Source organism: Pseudophryne corroboree, chromosome 9, assembly GCF_028390025.1.
Source record: "Pseudophryne corroboree isolate aPseCor3 chromosome 9, aPseCor3.hap2, whole genome shotgun sequence".
Lineage (NCBI taxonomy): Eukaryota > Metazoa > Chordata > Amphibia > Anura > Myobatrachidae > Pseudophryne > Pseudophryne corroboree.
In genome coordinates this window covers 314,744,045-314,767,227 of record NC_086452.1, presented here as the reverse complement: position 1 = coordinate 314,767,227, position 23,183 = coordinate 314,744,045, and the positions used below count along the sequence as shown (strand labels likewise).

Genomic DNA, 23,183 nt, shown 5'->3' with positions numbered 1-23,183 from the left:
AAGGGTACCTCAGGTTCGTGGTACAGAACTGTCACTATCAGTTTCAGACGCTGCCGTTTGGATTGTCCACGGCACCCCGGGTCTTTACCAAGGTAATGGCCGAAATGATGATTCTTCTTCGAAGAAAAGGCGTCTTAATTATCCCTTACTTGGACGATCTCCTGATAAGGGCAAAGTCCAGGGAACAGTTGGAGGTCGGAGTAGCACTATCTCGGATACTGCTACAACAGCACGGGTGGATTCTAAATATTCCAAAATCGCAGCTGATCCCGACGACAAGTCTCCTGTGCTTAGGGATGATTCTGGACACAGTCCAGAAAAAGGTGTTTCTCTCGGAAGAGAAAGCCAGGGAGTTATCCGAGCTAGTCAGGAACCTCCTAAAATCAGTGCATCATTGCACAAGGGCCATGGTAAAAATGGTGACTTCCTACGAAGCAATTCCATTCGGCAGATTTCACGCAAGAACTTTTCAGTGGGATCTGCTGGACAAATGGTCCGGATCGCATCTTCAGATGCATCAGCGGATAACCCTATATCCAAGGACAAGGGTGTCTCTCCTGTGGTGGTTACAGAGTGCTCATCTTCTAGAGGGCCGCAGATTCGGCATTCAGGATTGGATGCTGGTGACCACAGAGGCCAGCCCGAGAGGCTGGGGAGCAGTCACACAAAGAAAAAAATTTCCAGGGAGTGTGATCAAGTCTGGAGACTTTTCTCCACATAAATATACTGGAGCTAAGGGTAAATTTATAATGCTCTAAGCTTAGCAAGACCTCTGCTTCAAGGTCAGCCGGTATTGATCCAGTGGGAAAAACATCACGGCAGTCGCCCACGTAAATAGACAGGGCGGCACAAGAAGCAGGAGGGCAATGGCAAAAACTGCAAGGACTTTTCGCTGGGCGGAAAATCATGTGATAGCACTGTCAGCAGTGTTTCATTCCGGGAATGGAAACTGGGAAGCAGACTTCCTCAGCAGGCACGACCTCCACCCGGCAGAGTGGAAACTTCATCGGGAAGTTTTCCACATGATTATAAACCGTTGGGAAATACCAAAGGTGGACATGATGGCGTCCCGTCTGAACAAAAAACGGGACAGGTATTGCGCCAGGTTAAGAGACCCTCAAGCAATAGCTGTGGACGTTCTGGTAACACCGTGGGTGTACCAGTCGTTGTATGTGTTCCATCCTCTGCTTATCATACCTAAGGTACTGAGAATTATAAGACGTAGAGGAGTAAGAACTATACTCATGGCTCCGGATTGGCCAAGAAGGACTTGGTACCCGGAACTTCAAGAGATGCTCACAGAGGACTTATGGCCTCTGCCGCTAAGAAGGGACTTGTTTCAGCAAGTACCATGTCTGTTCCAAGACTTACCGCAGCTGCGTTTGACGGCATGGCGGTGGAACGCCGGATCCTAAGGGAAAAAGGCATTCCGGAAGAGGTCATTCCTACCCTGGTCAAAGCCAGAAAGGAGGTGACCGCACAACATTATCACCACATGTGGAAAAAATATGTTGCGTGGTGCGAGACCAGAAAGGCCCCACGAAGAAATTTCAACTCGGTCGATTCCTACATTTCCTGCAAACAGGAGTGTCTATGGGCCTCAAATTGGGGTCCATTAAGGTTCAAATTTCGGCCCTGTCGATTTTCTTCCAGAAAGAATTGGCTTCAGTTCCTGAAGTCCAGAAGTTTGTCAAGGGAGTATTGCATATACAACCCCTTTTGTGCCTCCAGTGGCACTGTGGGATCTCAACGTAGTTCTGGGATTCCTCAAATCACATTGGTTTAAAACCAGTCAAATCTGTGGTTTTGAAGCATCTCACATGAAAAGTGACCATGCTCTTGGCCCTGGCCTGGACCAGGCGAGTGTCAAATTGGTGGTTTTTTTCTCAAAAAAGCCCATATCTGTTTGTCCATTTGGACAGGGCAGAGCTGCGGACTCGTCCCCAGTTCTCTCCCTAAGGTGGTGTCAGTGTTTCACCTGAACCAGCTTATTGTGGTGCCTGGCACCTACTAGGGACTTGGAGGACTCCAAGTTGCTAGATGTTGTCAGGGCCCTGAAAATATAGGTTCCAGGACGGCTGGAGTCAGGAAAACTGACTTGCTGTTATCCTGTATGCACCCAACAATCTGGGTGCTCTTGCTTCTAAGCAGACTATTGCTAGTTGAATGGGTAATACAATTCAGCTTGCACATTCTGTGGCAGGCCTGCCACAGCCAAAATATGTAAATGCCCATTCCACAAGGAAGGTGGGCTCATCTTGGGCGGCTGCCCGAGGGGTCTCGGCTTTACAACTTTGCCGAGCGGCTATTTAGTCAGGGGCAAACACGTTTGTAAAATCCTACAAATTTGATACCCTGGCTAAGGAGGACCTGGAGTTCTCTCATTCGGTGCTGCAGAGTCATCCGCACTCTCCCGCCCGTTTGGGAGCTTTGGTATAATCCCCATGGTCCTTTCAGGAACCCCAGCATCCACTAGGACGATAGAGAAAATAAGAATTTACTTACCGATAATTCTATTTCTCGGAGTCCGTAGTGGATGCTGGGCGCCCATCCCAAGTGCGGATTATCTGCAATACTTGTACATAGTTACAAAAAACAAGAATTTACTTACCGATAATTCTATTTCTCATAGTCCGTAGTGGATGCTGGGACTCCGTCAGGACCATGGGGAATAGCGGGCTCCGCAGGAGACAGGGCACATCTAAATAAAGCTTTTAGGATCACATGGTGCGTACTGGCTCCTCCCCCTATGACCCTCCTCCAAGCCTCAGTTAGGTACTGTGCCCGGACGAGCGTACACAATAAGGAAGGATCTTGAATCCCGGGTAAGACTCATACCAGCCACACCAATCACACCGTACAACTTGTGATCTGAACCCAGTTAACAGTATGATAACAAAAAACGAAGTAGCCTCTGAAAAGATGGCTCACAACAATAGTAATAACCCGATCTTTGTAACAATAACTATGTACAAGTATTGCAGACAATCCGCACTTGGGATGGGCGCCCAGCATCCACTACGGACTATGAGAAATAGAATTATCGGTAAGTAAATTCTTATTTTCTCTAACGTCCTAGTGGATGCTGGGACTCCGTCAGGACCATGGGGATTATACCAAAGCTCCCAAACGGGCGGGAGAGTGCGGATAACTCTGCAGCACCGAATGAGAGAACTCCAGGTCCTCCTTAGCCAGAGTATCAAATTTGTAAAATTTTACAAACGTGTTCTCCCCTGACCACGTAGCTGCTCGGCAAAGTTGTAATGCCGAGACCCCTCGGGCAGCCGCCCAAGATGAGCCCACTTTCCTTGTGGAGTGGGCCTTTACAGATTTAGGCTGTGGCAGGCCTGCCACAGAATGTGCAAGTTGGATTGTGCTACAGATCCAACGTGCAATCGTCTGTTTAGACGCAGGAGCACCCATCTTGTTGGGTGCATACAATATAAACAACGAGTCAGATTTTCTGACTCCAGCTGTCCTTGAAATATATATTTTTAATGCTCTGACAACGTCCAGTAACTTGGAGTCCTCCAAGTCGCTAGTAGCCGCAGGCACCACAATAGGCTGGTTCAAGTGAAAAGCCGAAACCACCTTAGGGAGAAAATGAGGACGTGTCCGCAGTTCTGCCCTGTCCGAATGGAAAATCAGATATGGGCTTTTGTATGATAAAGCCGCCAACTCTGAAACTCTCCTGGCTGAAGCCAGGGCCAATAGCATGGTTACCTTCCATGTAAGGTATTTTAAATCTACCGATTTTAGAGGCTCAAACCAATGAGATTTGAGAAAATTCAAAACTACGTTCAAATCCCACGGTGCCACTGGAGGTACTATTGGGGGTTGTATATGTAGTACACCTTTGACAAAAGTTTGTACTTCAGGCACTGATGCCAATTCCTTCTGGAAGAAGATTGATAAGGCCGAAATTTGAACTTTAATGGACCCCAATTTTAGGCCCATAGACAATCCTGCTTGCAGGAAATGTAAGAATCGACCCAATTGAAATTCTTCCGTTGGAGCCTTCTTGGCCTCACACCACGCAACATATTTTCGCCAAATGCGGTGATAATGTTGTACAGTCACTTCCTTTCTAGCCTTAATCAAGGTAGGAATAACTTCCTCTGGAATGCCCTTTTCTTTTAGAATCCGGCGTTCAACCGCCATGCCGTCAAACGCAGACGCGGTAAGTCTTGGAACATACAAGGTCCCTGCTGAAGCAGATCCCTTCTTAGAGGTAGAGGCCATGGATCCTCCGTGAGCATCTCTTGAAGTTCCGGATACCAAGTTCTTCTTGGCCAGTCCGGAGCCACCAGTATTGTTCTTACTCCTCTTTTCCGTATAATTCTCAGTACCTTTGGTATGAGAGGCAGAGGAGGGAACACATACACTGACTGGTACACCCACGGTGTTACCAGAGCGTCCACAGCTATTGCCTGAGGGTCTCTTGACCTGGCGCAATATCTGTCCAATTTTTTGTTGAGGCGAGACGCCATCATGTCCACCTTTGGTCTTTCCCAACGGTTCACAATCATGTGGAAGACTTCTGGATGAAGTCCCCACTCTCCCGGGTGAAGGTCGTGTCTGCTGAGGAAGTCTGCTTCCCAGTTGTCCACTCCCGGGATGAACACTGCTGACAGTGCTATGACATGATTCTCCGCCCAGCGCAGAATCCTTGCAGCTTCTGTCATTGCTCTTCTGCTTCTCGTGCCGCCTTGTCGGTTTACGTGGGCGACTGCCGTGATGTTGTCCGACTGGATCAACACCGGCTGACCCTGAAGCAGCGATTTTGCCAGGCTTAGAGCATTGTAGATCGCTCTTAGCTCCAGTATATTTATGTGAAGGGACGTCTCCAGGTTTGACCACACGCCCTGGAAGTTTCTTCCCTGTGTGACTGCTCCCCAGCCTCGTAGGCTGGCATCCGTAGTCACCAGGACCCAGTCCTGTATGCCGAATCTGCGGCCCTCTAACAGATGGGCACTCTGCAACCACCACAGGAGAGACAACCTTGTTCTTGGTGACAGTGTTATCCGCTGATGCATGTGCAGATGCGATCCGGACCATTTGTCCAGCAGATCCCACTGAAATGTCCGTGCATGGAATCTGCCGAATGGAATCGCTTCGTAAGAAGCCACCATCTTTCCCAGGACTCTTGTGCATTGATGTACTGACACAGTTCCTGGTTTTAGGAGGTTCCTGACAAGTTCGGATAACTCCCTTGCTTTCTCCTCCGGGAGAAACACCTTTTTCTGAACCGTGTCCAGAATCATTCCCAGGAACAGCAGACGAGTTGTCGGGGTCAATTGAGATTTTGGAAGATTCAGAATCCACCCGTGTTGCTGAAGCACTACCTGGGTTAGTGCTACACCGACTTCCAGCTGTTCTCTGGACTTTGCCCTTATCAGGAGATCGTCCAAGTAAGGGATAATTAATACGCCTTTTCTTCGTAGAAGAACCATCATTTCGGTCATTACCTTGGTAAAGACCCGAGGGGCCGTGGACAAACCAAACGGCAGCGTTTGAAACTGATAATGACAGTCTTGTATCACGAACCTGAGATACCCTTGGTGTGAGGGGTAAATTGGGACATGCAGATAAGCATCTTTTATGTCCAGGGACACCATGAAGTCCCCTTCTTCCAGATTCGCTATCACTGCTCTGAGTGACTCCATCTTGAACTTGAATTTCTGTATGTACAGGTTCAAGGATTTCAGGTTTAGAATAGGTCTTACCGAACCGTCCGGCTTCGGTACCACAAATAGTGTGGAATAATACCCCTTTCCCTGTTGTAGGAGGGGTACCTTGACTATCACCTGCTGAGAATACAGCTTGTGAATGGCTTCCAAAACCGACGTCCTTTCTGAGGGAGACGTTGGTAAAGCAGACTTTAGGAACCGGCGAGGGGGAGACCTTTCGAACTCCAACATGTAACCCTGAGATATTATCTGCAGGATCCACGGGTCCACTTGTGAGCGAGCCCACTGATTGCTGAAAATCTTGAGTCGACCCCCCACCGCTCCTGAGTCCGCTTGTAAAGCCCCAGCGTCATGCTGATGGCTTTGTAGAACCCGGGGCGGGCTTCTGGTCCTGGGCAGGGGCTGCTTGCTGCCCTCTCTTACCCTTTCCTCTGCCTCGCGGCAGATAAGACTGTCCTTTTGGTCGCTTGTTTTTATAGGAGCGAAAGGACTGCGGCTGAAAAGACGGTGTCTTTTTCTGTTGGGAGGGGGTCTGAGGTAAAAAAGTGGATTTGCCGGCAGTTGCCGTGGCCACCAGGTCCGAAAGACCGACCCCAAATAATTCCTCTCCTTTATATGGCAATACTTCCATATGCCTTTTGGAATCCGCATCACCTGACCACTGTCGCGTCCATAAACTTCTTCTGGCAGATATGGACATCGCGCTTACTCTTGATGCTAGAGTACAAATATCCCTCTGAGCATCTCGCATATAAAGAAAAGCATCCTTTAATTGCTCTAGAGTCAATAAAATACTGTCCCTATCCAGGGTATCAATATTTTCAGTCAGAGAATCCAACCACACTACCCCAGCACTGCACATCCAGGCTGAGGCTACTGCCGGTCGCAGTATAACACCAGTATGTGTGTATATACTCTTCAGTGTAGTTTCCAGCCTCCTATCTGCTGGATCCTTGAGGGCGGCCGTATCAGGAGACGGCAACGCCACTTGCTTTGATAAACGTGTGAGCGCCTTATCCACCCTAGGGGGTGTTTCCCAGCGCGCCCTAACCTCTGGTGGGAAAGGGTATAATGCCAATAACTTCTTGGAAATTAGCAGTTTTCTATCTGGGTTAACCCACGCTTCGTCACACACGTCATTCAATTCCTCTGATTCTGGAAAAGCTACAGGTAGTTTTTTCACCCCCCACATAATACCCCTTTTTGAGGTACCAGCAGTATCAGAGATCTGCAAAGCCTCCTTCATTGCCGTGATCATATAACGTGTGGCCCTATTGGAAAATACGTTTGTTTCTTCACCGTCGACACTAGATTCATCTGTGTCGGTACCCGTGTCAACTGACTGAGGTAAGGGACGTTTTACAGCCCCTGACGGTGTCTGAGACGCCTGAGCCGGTACTAACTGGTTTTCCGGCCGTCTCATTTCGTCAACTGACTTTTGTAATGTGCTAACATTATCACGTAATTCCATAACTAAAGCCATCCATTCCGGTGTCGACTCCCTAGGGGGTGACATCACCATTACCGGCAATTGCTCTGCCTCCACACCAACATCGTCCTCATACATGTCGACACACACGTACCGACACACAGCAGCCACACAGGGAATGGTCTAATCGAAGACAGGACCCTCTTAGCCCTTTGGGGAGACAGAGGGAGAGTTTGCCAGCACACACCAAAAGCGCTATAAATGTATATAAACAACCCTAGAAGGTGTTGTTTTTGATATAAGCGCTTTTAATATATCAATATCGCCAAATTATGCCCCCCTTCTCTTTGTTACCCTGTTTCTGTAGTGCAGTGCAGGGGAGAGTCCTGGGAGCCTTCCTCACCAGCGGAGGTGAGCAGGAAAATGGCGCTGAGTGCTGAGGAGAATAAGCTCCGCCCCTTTTTCGGCGGGCTTTTCTCCCGGGTTTTAAGAAAACTGGCCTGGGTTAAATACATACATATAGCCTTAATGGCTATATGTGATGTATTTATTTTGCCACTAAAGGTATTTAATATTGCTGCCCAGGGCGCCCCCAGCAGCGCCCTGCACCCTCCGTGACTGAATCAGTGAGACGTGTAGCAACAATGGCGCACAGCTGCAGTGCTGTGCGCTACCTTCATGAAGACTGAGGAGTCTTCTGCCGCCTGCTTTCCGGACCTCCGTCTTCAGCGTCTGTAAGGGGGATCGGCGGCGCGGCTCCGGGACGAACCCCAGGAGGACCTGTGTTCCGACTCCCTCTGGAGCTAAGTGTCCAGTAGCCTAAGACTCCAATCCATCCTGCACGCAGGTGAGTTGGAAATCTCTCCCCTAAGTCCCTCGATGCAGTGATCCTGTTGCCAGCAGGATTCACTGAGATTTAAACCTAAAAAAACTTTTTCTAAGCAGCTCTTTAGGAGAGCCACCTAGATTGCACCCTTCTCGGACGGGCACAAAAACCTAACTGAGGCTTGGAGGAGGGTCATAGGGGGAGGAGCCAGTACGCACCATGTGATCCTAAAAGCTTTATTTAGATGTGCCCTGTCTCCTGCGGAGCCCGCTATTCCCCATGGTCCTGACGGAGTCCCAGCATCCACTAGGACGTTAGAGAAATCGGGTTATTATTGTTGTGAGCCATCTTTTCAGAGGCTCCGCTGTTATCATACTGTTAACTGGGTTCAGATCACAGGTTGTACAGTGTGATTGGTGTGGCTGGTAGGAGTCTTACCCGGGATTCAAAATCCTTCCTTATTGTGTACACTCGTCCGGGCACAGTATCCTAACTGAGGCTTGGAGGAGGGTCATAGGGGGAGGAGCCAGTGCACACCACCTGATCCTAAAGCTTTGCTTTTTGTGCCCTGTCTCCTGCGGAGCCGCTATTCCCCATGGTCCTTTCAGGAACCCCAGCATCCACTATGGACTCCGAGAAATAGAATTATCGGTAAGTAAATTCTTATTTTCATCTCGCAGCCCCCCGCACGCCCAGATGCCACTTTTCACGTCTGTTTAGTCTGGTTTAGCAGATTTGCGTGGTTAAGCAATTGCATAACCCCCCCGATCTCGTGTCACTTTAGACAGGAGATTGTGTGCAATAAAACAATTGAATTCAGCCCAATATACAGTTCTATTAACACATTCGTGTTTAGAAATAGGTATATATAGTAATGTAAATTTATTATGGATAGGGCCGGCATTTCATGTATTTTTCATAATGTGCCTTATTACTACATTATACAGTCATTAAAATAAATTACTTATACCCTTTCACACCGCAAATATATCCCGGGATATTGCCGGGTTGAGCCAGCTCGACCCGGGTCGAGGTGCAGTCTAAAAGCACCACTTTTGAATATTCCGGGTCGAGTAACCCTGCATTTCAACCCGGTATAAAAGCAGTGTTATACCCCTTTCACTGCCAATGCCGGATCCCACCCGGGAATTGGAAACGGGTCCTTCCCGGGTGGGATCCAGCATTGGCAGCTGCTGCAGGCTTTCCCGACCCGGAAATATGCCGGGCGGGTTGCCATAGCAGCGGGGGGGCGGAGGTGGAGGCGGCGCTGTGAGATGAGATCATCTCCGCGCCGCCTCTCCCTATCTAGTAAACGGGTCCCGGGTCGCATCGACCCGGGAGCCCGTTTACGCAGCCACTGACCCGGTTTTCACTCGGGTATAACACTGCTTTATACCCGGGTTGAATTGCCGGGTCAGGCGACCCGGAATTTCGGCTATGCCCCTTTCACACCACACGCCGACCTGGCAATATGCCGGGTCGATACCGGGTTATTTGTGCGGTGTGAAAGGGGTATTATACACGAGTTGGACCCGGGTCAATGTGCACTCTAAAGTGTCCAACCCGGGTTATTCAACCCTGCATTCATATAAAAGTGCTGATTGGCTGTTCTTTGTGTGCCTTGATGACGTCAGCAGCCTGAGCCCTGCTACACAGGAAAGAACAGAGAGCATTAAGAATTAGAGCTACTAAGAATTAGGGGTGAGGCGGAGATTGCTAAGCAGCTTACTGCATACCTCCCAACTTACTAAAAGTACAAAGAGGGACCTTGGGGCGCGCCACGTGCATGCATGCCCGAAAAGAGGGTGTGACCTATATGAAAGGGGCATGGTCTAGTGGCAGAGCTGCGATCGCAGGTCACGCCCCCCTTGTACCGTCCCTGAGGGGGCATGCCTAGCACACTCTAAGCTGCTGGCATGCCCCCTCTGTCACCTGTGAATAGACGCTGTGCGCGTGCAGAGCAGCAGTGACAGGAGCCTCCCAACTGCGCCCTCCCACCGCGGGACACTGCGGCCCGTGGGTGGAACAGCGGGACAGTCCCAAAAAAACGGGACTGTCCCGTGATAAACGGGACAGTTGGGAGATATGTTATTGGAACAGTTAAAGATGCATTTGTGTATAAAAACATAGCTCTGTCAGCCATGATTCCTGCAATGCTGTGAGCTGTGCCCACCCTCTCATTTTGTACCCTTCTGACACCTCATCTTTCTGAGCTAAAAAAAAGTCCATTTAAAATGACATCCATGGTATTTTAATTGCTGACCCGGGTTGTGTTAAAAGGAGCCAACCCTGCAATAACCCGGGTTGAATGTGTAGTGTGAAAGGGTCCGACCCGGGTTGCGGTGTGAAAGGGGTATTATTTACATTCCTAAGAAATCCGTATTTGTGTTAGGTGAGTAGCTGTAGTTCTTAAATTGATGAAAAAGTTATTGTTCGTCTTTGTTTACTACTGTGATAAAAACCTTTGTCTGACGTTTTCATTCTTTCACTCGCGTAATTATAGTAACCTTCTCAAAAGTTCAGATTTTATCATGTACAATTTATTTATGATATCAGCAGATATGGAGAATCTACTAAGGCCAAGCTGGCCATTTGAGGGACCTGTATAGCCCATCTTGTTTTATAGGCTCGACTCTTGCTTGCATTGCCTTTGTGTTTACTTGTAATAATGTATACTTTTTGTCTGGATTTTTTAAATGAAACATGACTTTATTGCTCTGCACAACTGACATGATAATGAATCAGTCAATTATTGATATTCTAATCTGTGATACATTAAGGAGAGGTTTAAATATACTCTGTAATTATCCCTTTCAATAGTGTTCCAGCATCAGTGGAGCAGTATGCATTGGTGATGCAGTGACAGATATCTGAGACCTGCACGCAGAGAGAGCAGATGCTCTCTGGCTATAAACACCTCCACACTGAGAAGACGCTTCCTGTACTGTGAGCCAGCTGAACGTAAGAAATGACAGAGACCTCTCTGTTTGTTTGCTTCCTTTGGAGGAAAGAACACAGTAAGGCGTCCGTGCTATTGTATATCTGAGAAGATTTGAATGACGCACTATTTATTTGGGATAAGTGTTTGCTCTCACTTGATTTTAAACACAGACAGTTGTGACATGTACAGTATGCAGACATACATGCCATTTTATGTTTCTCTTACGTCCTAGAGGATGCTGGGGACTCCATAAAGACCATGGGGATAGACAGGCTCCGCAGGAGACATGGGCAATTTAAGAAAGACTTTAGGTCTGGGTGTGCACTGGCTCCTCCCTCTATGCCCCTCCTCCAGAACTCCGTTTGATACTGTGCCCAGTGGAGACTGGGTGCATTACAGGGAGCTCTCCTGAGTTTCCTGTCAGAAAGAATTTTAGTTAGGTTTTTTATTTTCAGGGAGCCTGCTGGCAACAGACTCCCTGCATCGAGGGACTGAGGAGAGAGAAACAGACCTACTTCTGTGAGTTTCAAGGCTCTGTTTCTTAGGCTACTGGACACCATTAGCTCCAGGGGGATTGGTACGCAGGTCTCACCCTTGCGGTCCGTCCCAGAGCCGCAACGCCGTCCTCCTCGCAGAGCCGGAAGATAGAAGCCGGGGGAGTATGAGAAGAAAAGAAGACTTCAGAGGCGGCAGAAGACTTCTTGATCTTCACAGAGGTAACGCACAGCAATAAAGCTGTGCGTCATTGCTCCCATTCACCTCACACACGGCAGTCACTGTAAGGGTACAGGGCGCGGGGGGGGGCACCCTGGGCAGCATATAAATCTCTCCTTTGGCAAAAATACATATATACCGTATTTTTCGGACCATAAGACGCACTTTTTCTCCCCAAAAATGTGGGGGAAAAAGTATGTGCGTCTTATGGAGCGAATGAGAGCCAGCACAGATGGAGGTTGCAGGTAGCGGGTAGCGCCGGCGGGTAGCGCCGGGTCCTGTATGCTGCTGCTGCTGCAACGTCATCAGCAGAGCGCCCGCATCTCAGAGCCCAGCAGCAGAGCGGGCATCATGTGACTCCCCCCGCTCCCATCCACCTCCTCCCTCCTCAGGAGTGCACAGCGGGCAGCGTTAGCTGACAGCCTAGATGCGGGGAACCACTGGTACTGTCTATGTATGCATGTGTGTGTGTCTGTCTATGTGTATGCTGGCTCTGATGTGTGTGTGTGTGTGTGTGTGTGTGTGTGTGTGTGTGTGTGTGTGCTGGCTCTAACAGAAGGCTGCACTCTGACAGAAGGCTGCACTGTACAGAATACTTGTAGGAGTCTTGAGAAATCACACAGAACTGGAAATATCTCTTAGAGGTCGGTGAAAACTAGGGAGGCAGGGCTATTCTGTTATAGTTTATATATTTAGTTCAGAATATTTTTTTTCCAGTTTTCCTACTCTAAAAACTAGGTGCGTCTTATGGTCAGGTGCGTCTTATGGACCGAAAAATACGGTACATGTACAGCTGGGCACTGTACATGTGTATATAAAGAGACCCCGCCAGTTTTTTAAGACTTTTGAGCGGGACAGAAGCCCGCCGCCGAGGGGGCGGGGCTTCTCCCTCAGCACTCACCAGCGCCATTTTCTCCACAGCACAGCGCTGAGAGGAAGCTCCCCAGACTCTCCCCTGCTTACTCACGGTGACAGAGGGTTTTTCAAGAGGGGGGGGGGGGGCACATAATTGGCGCATATACATAAAAAGGCGCTACTGGGTGAAATTTTGTGTTTCTTCCTGGGTCATATAGCGCTGGGGTGTGTGCTGGCATACTCTCTCTCTCTCTCTGTCTCTCCAAAGGGCCTGTTGGGGAAACTGTCTTCAGATAAGAGTTTCCCTGTGTGTGTGTGTGTGGTGTGTCGGTACGCGTGTGTCGACATGTCTGAGGTAGAAGGCTCGCCTAGGGAGGAGGGGGGGGGGGGAGCGTATGAATGTGAGGCCTCTGTCGGCAGCGCCGACACCTGACTGGATGGATATGTGGAATGTTTTAAGTGCTAATGTAAATTTATTGCACAAAAGATTAGACAAAGCTGAAGCTAGGGAACAGTCAGGGAGTGAGTCCATGTCTGTCCCTATGTCGCCGGGACCTTCGGGGTCTCAAAAGCGCCCACTATCCCAAATAGGAGACACAGATACCGACACGGATTCTGACTCCAGTGTCAACTACGATGATGCAAAGTTACAGCCAAAAGTGGCTAAATGTATTCGTTATATGATTATGGCAATAAAAGATGTTTTGCATATCACAGAGGAACCCCCTGTCCCTGACACGAGGGTACACATGTATAAGGGAAAGAAACCTGAGGTAACTTTTCCCTCCTCACATGAGTTGAATGAGTTATGTGAAAAAGCTTGGGAATCTCCAGACAAAAAACTGCAGATTCCCAAAAGGATTCTTATGGCGTATAATTTCCCGCCAACGGACAGGATACGGTGGGAATCCTCCCCTAGGGTAGACAAAGCATTGACACGCTTATCAAAAAAGATAGCGCTGCCATCCCAAGATACGGCTACCCTCAAGGATCCTGCTGACCGCAAGCAGGAGGTTACCTTGAAGTCCATTTACACACATTCTGGTACATTACTCAGTCCGGCAATTGCATCGGCCTGGGTTTGTAGCGCTGTAGCAGCATGGACAGATTCATTATCAGCGGATATTGAGACCCTAGATAAGGATACCATTTTATTAACCCTAGGGCATATAAAAGATGCTGTCTTATATATGAGGGATGCTCAAAGAGACATTAGTTTACTGGGTTCCAGAATAAACGCTATGTCTATTTCTGCTAGGCGTGTCTTATGGACCCGACAGTGGACAGGTGATGCAGACTCAGAGGCATATGGAGGTTTTGCCTTACAAGGGTGAGGAATTGTTTGGGGAAGGTCTCTCGGACCTCGTCTCCACAGCTACGGCAGGTAAATTGAATTTTTTGCCTTATGTTCCCTCACAGACTAAGAAAGCGACACATTATCAAATGCAGTCCTTTCGTTCAAATAAAAGCAAAAGAGTACGTGGATCGTCCTTTCTTGCCAGAGGTAAGGGCAGAGGAAAAAAGCTGCACAACACAGCTAGTTCCCAGGAACAGAAGTCCTCCCCGGCCTCTGCAAAATCCACCGCATGACGCTGGGGCTCCGCTGAGGGAGTCTGCCCCAGTGGGGGCACGTCTTCGGTTTTTTAGCCACATCTGGGTTCAATCACGGGTGGATCCCTGGGCAATAGAAATTGTTTCTCAGGGATACAAGCTGGAATTCGAAGAGGTGCCTCCTCGCCGGTTTTTCAAATCTGCTCTACCAACTTCTCCCCTAGAAAGGGAGATAGTGTTAAATGCGATTCACAACTTGTGTCTTCAACAAGTGGTGGTCGAGGTTCCCCTGCTTCAAAGAGGGAAGGGTTACTACTCAACTCTGTTTGTAGTCCCGAAAACGGACGGTTCGGTCAGACCCATTTTGAATTTAAAATCCCTGAACCTATACTTAAAACGGTTCAAGTTCAAGATGGAATCGCTCAGAGCGGTCATCGCCAGCCTGGAAGGGGGGGATTTTATGGTATCTCTGGACATAAAGGATGCATACCTTCATGTTCCCATTTATCCACCTCACCAGGCATACCTGAGATTTGCGGTACAGGATTGTCATTACCAATTTCAGACGTTGCCGTTTGGGCTTTCCACGGCCCGAGGATTTTCACCAAGGTAATGGCGGAAATGATGATGCTCCTGCGCAAGCAGGGTGTCACAATTATCCCATACTTGGACGATCTCATAAAAGCGAGATCACGAGAGAAGTTACTGAACAGCGTGTCACTTTCACTGAAGGTGTTACAGCAACACGGCTGGATTCTCAATATCCCAAAGTCGCAGCTGGTTCCTACGACTCGTCTGACTTTCTTGGGCATGATTCTGGACACAGACCAGAAAAAGGTTTTTCTTCCGATAGAAAAAGCTCAGGAACTTATGACTCTAGTCTAGAACCTATTGAAGCCAAAACAAGTGTCAGTACATCATTGCACTCAAGTCCTGGGAAAGATGGTGGCAAAATACGAAGCCATTCCCTTCGGCAGATTCCATGCAAGGACTTTCCAATGGGACCTATTGGACAAGTGGTCCGGGTCACATCTACAAATTCATCAGCGGATCACCCTGTCCCCCAGACCCAGGGTATCTAACTAAAAGTGGATAAATCAATGGGACCAGATGGGATACACCCAAGGATACTCAAAGAGCTAAAAGATGTGCTGGTTACACCGTTAACAGAATTATTTAACCAGTCACTAAATACAGGTGCCATTCCAGAGGACTGGAAAAGAGCAAATGTAGTTCCACTGCACAAAAGTGGAAGCAAGGAAGAAGCAAGTAACTACAGACCAGTAAGCCTTACATCAGTAGTAGGGAAAGTAATGGGAAAAACTAATAAAAGAAAGAGTTGTGGATTAACTTAAATCAAACCACTTACAGGATCCAAAACAGCATGGATTTACTGGTGGTAGATCATGCCAAACAAATCTTATTGACTTTTTTGACTCTGTGACGAAAATAATAGATCAAGGGGGAGCCGTAGATGTAGCATATCTAGACTTTAGTAAGGCATTTGACACTGTCCCACATCGCAGACTGCTAAATAAACTTGAAAGCGTGGGGGTGGATTATAAAACAGTTAAAGTTTGGATAAGAACCTGGTTGCAGGATAGGAAACAGACAGTTGTAGTTAATGGAGTGCAATCTATGGAGGGAAATGTTACCAGTGGAGTACCCCAGGGATCTGTACTTGGTCCAGTTCTCTTTAATATCTTTGTTGGTGACATTGCAGATGGTATTGAAGGGAAGGTATGCCTTTTTGCAGATGATACAAAGATATGCAACAGGGTAGACACACCGGGAGGGGTAAAACAAATGATTGATGACCTAGCTAGGCTTGAGAAATGGTCAAGAACGTGGCAACTACAGTTTAATGCTAAAAAATGCAAAATCATGCACTTGGGTCTCAAAAACCCAAAGGCTAAATATAGTATCAAGGGTACTATAATGGAAACTACTGAGGAGGAAAGGGATTCAGGAGTAACTATTTCAAGTGACTTGAAGGCAGGAAAGCAATGCAACAAAGCAATGAGAAAGGCAAGTCAGATGCTTGGTTGCATAGGGAGAGGAATCAGTAGCAGGAAAAAAGAAGTGATAATGCCACTGTATAGGTCATTGGTGCGGCCCCATCTAGAATACTGTGTCCAGTTCTGGAGACCATATCTCCAGAAGGATATAAATACATTAGAGAGTGTACAAAGAAGGGCAACTAAAATGGTGCATGGCCTACATCACAAAACGTACCCGGAAAGGCTAAAAGATCTTAACATGTATAGTTTGGAGGAGAGAAGGGAAAGGGGAGACATGATAGAAACTTTCAAATATATCAAGGGTATTAACAAAGTTCAGGAGTGAAACATTCTTCAAAGGAAGAGAAGTATTAGAACTCGAGGACATACACTGAGACTGGAGGGGGGAGGTTCAGGGGAAGTTTAAGGAAAAATTACTTCACAGAAAGGGTAGTGGATAAGTGGAATAGTCTCCCATCAGAGGTAGTAGAGGCTAAGACTGTAGAGCAATTTAAACATGCTTGGGATAGGCATATGAATATCCTTACAAAGAATTAAGGTTCAAAAAGGGTTGAGATTACCTAAAGGATAAAAAAAAAGGAGCAGACTAGATGGGCCAAGTGGTTCTTATCTGCCGTCAAATTCTATGTTTCTATCTCTCCTGTGGTGGCTGCAGAGTGCTCACCTTTTAGAAGGCCGCAGGTTCGGCATTCAGGACTGGATCCTGGTGACCACGGACGCGAGCCTCAGAGGGTGGGGAGCAGTCACACAGGGAAGAAATATCCAAGGACTTTGGACAAGTCAAGAGACTTGTCTTCACATCAACATCCTGGAGCTGAGGGCCATATACAACGCCCTACGTCAAGCGGAGATCTTACTTCGCGACCAACCAGTTCTGATCCAGTCAGACAACATCACCGCAGTGGCTTATGTAAACGGCCAAGGCGGCACAAGGAGCAGAGTGGCAATGGCGGAATCCACCAGAATTCTTCGCTGGGCAGAAAATCATGTAAGCGCACTGTCAGCAGTGTTCATTCCGGGAGTGGACAACTGGGAAGCAGACTTCCTCAGCAGACACGACCTGCATCCAGGAGAGTGGGGGCTTCATCAGGAAGTCTTTGCACAGATTGCAAGTCAGTGGGGACTGCCCCAGATAGACATGATGGCGTCCCGTCTCAACAGAAAGCTGCAGAGGTATTGCGCCAGATCAAAAGACCCTCAGGCGGTAGCAGTAGACGCCCTAGTGACACCGTGGGTGTTCCAGTCGGTCTATGTGTTTCCTCCTCTTCCTCTCATACCCAAGGTGTTGAGAATAATAAGAAAACGAGGAGTGAGAACCATTCTCATTGTTCCAGATTGGCCAAGAAGGACCTGGTATCCGGATCTGCTGGAAATGCTCACGGGAGATCCGTGGCCTCTTACCCTACGACAGGACCTGTTGCAACAGGGGCCCTGTCTGTTCCAAGACTTACCGCGGCTGCGTTTGACGGCATGGCGGTTGAACGCCAGATCCTAGCAGTAAAGGGCATTCCGGATGAGGTCATTCTTACTCTGATAAAGGCTAGGAAGGACGTGACAGCGAAACATTATCACCGGATATGGCGAAAATATGTTTCTTGGTGTGAGGCCAGGAATGCTCCTACGGAAGAATTCCATCTGGGCCGTTTCCTTCACTTCCTACAGACTGGATTGAATTTGGGCCTAAAATTAGGCTCCATTAAGGTTCAGATTTCGGCCTTATCCATTTTCTTTCAAAAAGAATTGGCTTCTCTCCCAGTACAGACTTTTGTGAAGGGAGTGCTGCATATTCAGCCTCCTTTTTATACCTCCGGTGGCGCCTTGGGACCTTAACGTGGTGTTGAGTTTCCTTAAGTCGCACTGGTTTGAACCACTTCAAACGGTGGAGTTGAAATATCTCACTTGGAAGGTGGTCATGTTATTAGCCTTGGCTTCGGCTAGGCGAGTGTCGGAATTGGCAGCTTTATCTCATAAAAGCCCCTATCTGGTTTTCCATATGGATATTGCGGACCCGTCCTCAGTTCTTGCCTAAGGTGGTGTCATCTTTTCATATGAACCAACCTATTGTGGTGCCTGTGGCTACGCGAGACTTGGAGGATTCCGAGTCCCTTGATGTAGTCAGGGCTTTGAAAATTTACGTGGCCAGAACGGCTAGAGTCAGGAAAACAGAAGCACTGTTTGTCCTATATGCAACCAACAAGGTTGGCGCCCCTGCTGCAAAGCAGACTATTGCTCGCTGGATCTGTAACACGATTCAGCAGGCTCATTCTACGGCTGGATTCCCGTTACCTAAATCTGTCAGAGCCCATTCTACCAGGAAGGTGGGCTCGTCTTGGGCGGCTGCCCGAGGGGTCTCGGCACTACAACTATGCCGAGCTGCTACTTGGTCTGGTTCAAACACCTTTGCAAAGTTCTTAAAGTTTGATACCCTGGCTGAGGAGGACCTTGAGTTCTCTCATTCGGTGCTGCAGAGTCATCCGCACTCTCCCGCCCGTTTGGGAGCTTTGGTATAATCCCCATGGTCCTTACGGAGTCCCCAGCATCCTCTAGGACGTAAGAGAAAATAAGATTTTAAACCTACCGGTAAATCTTTTTCTCGTAGTCCGTAGAGGATGCTGGGCGCCTGTCCCTAGTGCGGACTACTTCTGCGAGACTTGTTTATAGTTTTGCTTACATAAGGGTTATGTTATAGTTTCATCAGTTTTGGACTGATGCTGCGTTGTTTTTCATACTGTTAACTGTTTAATAAATACACAAGTTATACGGTGTGATTGGTGTGGCTGGTATGAATCTTGCCCTTGGATTAACTAAAATCCTTTCCTCGTACTGTCCGTCTCCTCTGGGCACAGTTTCTCTAACTGAGGTCTGGAGGAGGGGCATAGAGGGAGGAGCCAGTGCACACCCAGACCTAAAGTCTTTCTTAAAGTGCCTATGTCTCCTGCGGAGCCCGTCTATTCCCCATGGTCCTTACGGAGTCCCCAGCATCCTCTACGGACTACGAGAAAAAGATTTACCGGTAGGTTTAAAATCTTATTTTCTTCAGTATAGATGGTAGCCTGTATTCAAATAATTATTACTATGTCACTTTTTAACCAATTTCATAATGGTTAAGACTGTTCATATAGGCAGATTTCCTGAGGAAGTCCTTGAATGCCTAGCACTCTCAGAATTTTGAAGTTATACAAACCATCTGTGTCCTCGTTTTCAGTCGGTAGTTGCCTCCTTTGCTCTTTTTTTTTTTTTTTTCCTTACCAAATACAATACACATTCATAGGATCTTGTCTTCTCACTAAACCAGTTAATCCAGAGTCTTAATTATAGGATTGCAAACACCTGATTTAGGCACGTGATGATCATTCAGGGCATATACAAAGGTTCATTGGGTTGCATGTGGATCTAGAGTGGCATGTTAGATACTGTTGGGGTGTCAATGATCTATCATTTCAACCGCTGTTCATGGCATAGTAATTGCAGTTTAACTGAATATACCACAGGCGCAAAACAAAGTAATTTTTTATCTACCCTACATCTGTAATTGCCTTGCGATTGTATGCAGTAAAAAAAATAATCTCTTAATTAAACTTTATACTCCCTAACTGCTATAATTTCTCTGACGTCCTAGTGGATGCTGGGGACTCCGTCAGGACCATGGGGGATATAGCGGCTCCGCAGGAGACAGGGCACAATAATAAAAGCTTTAGGATCAGGTGGTGTGCACTGGCTCCTCCCCCTATGACCCTCCTCCAAGCCTCAGTTAGATTTTTGTGCCCGACGAGAAGGGTGCAATCTAGGTGGCTCTCCTGAGCTGCTTAGAATAAAAGTTTAAGTTAGGTTTTTTATTTTCAGTGAGTCCTGCTGGCAACAGGCTCACTGCTACGAGGGACTTAGGGGAGAGAAGTAAACTCACCTGCGTGCAGGATGGATTTGCTTCTTAGGCTACTGGACACCATTAGCTCCAGAGGGATCGAACACAGGCCCAGCCATGGAGTCCGGTCCCGGAGCCGTGCCGCCGACCCCCCTTGCAGATGCCGAAGTTGAAGAGGTCCAGAGGTCCAGAAACAGGCGGCAGAAGACTTTCAGTCTTCATAAGGTAGCGCACAGCACTGCAGCTGTGCGCCATTGTTGTCAGCACACTTCACCAACAGTCACCAACTGTCACTGAGGGTGCAGGGCGCTGGGGGGGGCGCCCTGGGCAGCAATGTATAATACCTTTTTATGGCTAAAATACATCACATATAGCCCTTGAGGCTATATGGATGTATTTAACCCCTGCCAGATCTCACAAACTCCGGGAGAAGAGCCCGCCGAAAAGGGGGCGGGGCCTATTCTCCTCAGCACACGGCGCCATTTTCCTGCTCAGCTCTGCTGTGAGGAAGGCTCCCAGGCTCTCCCCTGCACTGCACTACAGAAACAGGGTTAAAACAGAGAGGGGGGGCACTTATTTGGCGATATGATTACATATATAAAAATGCTATAAGGGAAAACACTTGTATAAGGGGTTGTCCCTGTATAATTATAGCGTTTTTGGTGTGTGCTGGCAAACTCTCCCTCTGTCTCCCCAAAGGGCTAGTGGGGTCCTGTCCTCTGTCAGAGCATTCCCTGTGTGTGTGCGGTGTGTCGGTACGTGTGTGTCGACATGTAGGAGGACGATGTTGGTGAGGAGGCGGAGCAAATTGCCTGTATTGGTGATGTCACTCTCTAGGGAGTCGACACTGGAATGGATGGCTTATTTAGGAATTACGTGATAATGTCAACACGCTGCAAGGTCGGTTGACGACATGAGACGGCCGGCAAACAAATTAGTACCTGTCCAGGCGTCTCAGACACCGTCAGGGGCTTGTAAAAACGCCCATTTACCTCAGTCGGTCGACACAGACACAGACACGGACACTGACTCCAGTGTCGACGGTGAAGAAACAAACGTATTTTCCTTTAGGGCCACACGTTTCATGTTAAGGGCAATGAAGGAGGTGTTACATATTTCTGATACAAGTACCACAAATAAGGGTATTATGTAGGGTGTGAATAAACTACTTGTAGTTTTTCCTGAATCAGAAAAATTAAATGAAGTGTGTGATGATACGTGGGTTTCCTCCGATAGAAAATTATTGGCGGTATACCCTTTCCCGCCAGAAGTTAGGGCGAGTTGGGAAACACACCTTAGGGTGAATAAGGCGCTCACACGCTTATAAAAACAAGTGGCGTTACCGTCTCCAGATACGGCAGCCCTCAAGGAGCCAGCTGATAGGAAGCTGAAAAATATCCTAAAAGTATATACACATATACTGGTGTTATACTACGACCAGCAATCGCCTCAGCCTGGATGTGCAGCGCTGAGGGGGCTTGGTCGGATTTCCTGACTGAAAATATTGATACCCTTGACAGGGACAAGATTTTATTGACTATAGAGCATTTTAAGGATGCATTTCTATATATGCGAGATGCGCAGAGGGATATTTGCATTCTGGCATCAAGAGTAAATGTGATGTCCATATCTGCCAGACGACAGTGGTCAGGTGATGCAGATTCCAGACGGCACATGGAAGTATTGCCGTATAAAGGGGCGGTCCATCGGACCTGGTGGCCATGGCAACAGCTGAAAAATCCACTTTTTGTTACCCCAAGTCACATCTCAGCAGAAAAGGACACAGTCTTTTCAGTCTCAGTCCTTTCGTCCCCATAAGGGCAGGCGGGCAAAAGGGCCAGTCATATCTGCCCAGGGGTAGAGGAAAGGGAAGAAGACTGCAGCAGGCAGCCCATTCCCAGGAACAGAAGCCCTCCACAGCTTCTGCCAAGTCCGCAGCATGACGCTGGGGCCGTACAAGCGGACTCAGGTGCGGTAGGGGGTCATCTCAAGAGTTTCAGCACGCAGTGGGCTCACTCACAAGTGGACTCCTGGATCCTACACGTAGTATCCCAGGTGTACATTGGAAATTCGAGACGTCTTCCCCTCACAAGTTCCTGAAGTCTGCTTTACCAACGTCTCCCTCCGACAGGGAGGCAGTATTGGGAACAATTCACAGGCTGTATTCCCAGCAGGTGATAATCAAAGTACCCCTTCTACAACAAGGGAAGGGGTATTATTCCACACTATATTGTGGTACTGAAGCCAGACGGCTAGGTGAGATCTGAAATATTTGAACACTTACATACAAGCGTTCAAATCAAGATGGAGTCACTCAGAGCAGTGATAGCGAACCAGGAAGAAGGGGACGATATGGTGTCACTGGATATCAGGGACGCTTACCTACATGTCCAAATTTGCCCTTCTCACCAAGGGTACCTCAGGTTCGTGGTACAGAACTGTCACTATCAGTTCAGACGCTGCCGTTTGGATTGTCCACGGCACCCCGGGTCTTTACCAAGGTAATGGCCGAAATGATGATTCTTCTTAAAAGAAATATGGACGCTTTCCTGATAAGGGCAAGGTCCAGAGAACAGTTGGAGGTCGGAGTAGCACTATCTTAAGTAGTTCTACGACAGCACGAGTGGATTCTAAATATTCCAAAATCGCAGTTTTTTCCGACGACATGTCTACTGTTCCTAGGGATGATTCTGGACACAGTCCAGAAAAGGATGTTTTCTCCCGGAGAAGAAAGCCAGGGAGTTATCCGAGCTAGTCAGGAACCTCCTAAAACCAGGAAAAGTATCAGTGCATCATTGCACAAGGATCCTGTGAAAAATGGTGGTTTCTTACAAAGCGATCCCATTCGGTAGATTTCACGCAAGAACCTTTACGTGGGATCTGCTGGAAAAATGGTCCGGATCGCATCTTCAGATGCATCAGCGGATAACCCTGTCTCCAAGGACAAGGGTGTTTCTTCTGCGGTGGCTGCAGAGTGCTCATCTATGAAAGGGCCGCAGATTCGGCATTCAGGACTGGGTCCTGGTGACCACGGATGCCAGCCTGAGTGGCTGGGGAGCAGTCACACAAGGAAAAAATTTCCAGAGAGTGTGATCGAGTCTGGAGACTTCTCTCCACATAAATATACTGGAGCTAAGGGCAATTTACAATGCTCTAAGCTTAGCAAGACCTCTGCTTCAAGGTCAGCCGGTATTGATCCAGTGGGACAACATCACGGCAGTCGCCCACGTAAACAGACAGGGCGGCACAAGAAGCAGGAGGGAAATGGCAGAAACTGCAAGGATTCTTCGCTGG

The 23,183-nt window shown here is 48.0% G+C and overlaps 1 protein-coding gene across 3 annotated transcripts in view; it reads left to right on the top strand.

The window, feature by feature from the left end:
- CCDC134 (coiled-coil domain containing 134) overlaps positions 1-23,183 on the top strand; it is a 134,238-nt gene that overhangs the window by 3,611 nt on the left and 107,444 nt on the right. The window contains exon 2 of one of the 3 annotated variants that reach the window (XM_063940443.1): positions 10,766-10,962. The exons of 1 other annotated variant lie outside the window; for it this stretch is intronic. The gene's annotated coding sequence lies outside the window, so the exon portion shown is untranslated. The remainder of the gene's footprint in view (positions 1-10,765; positions 10,963-23,183) is intronic. One more of the 3 variants, XM_063940442.1, reaches the window with a different exon arrangement.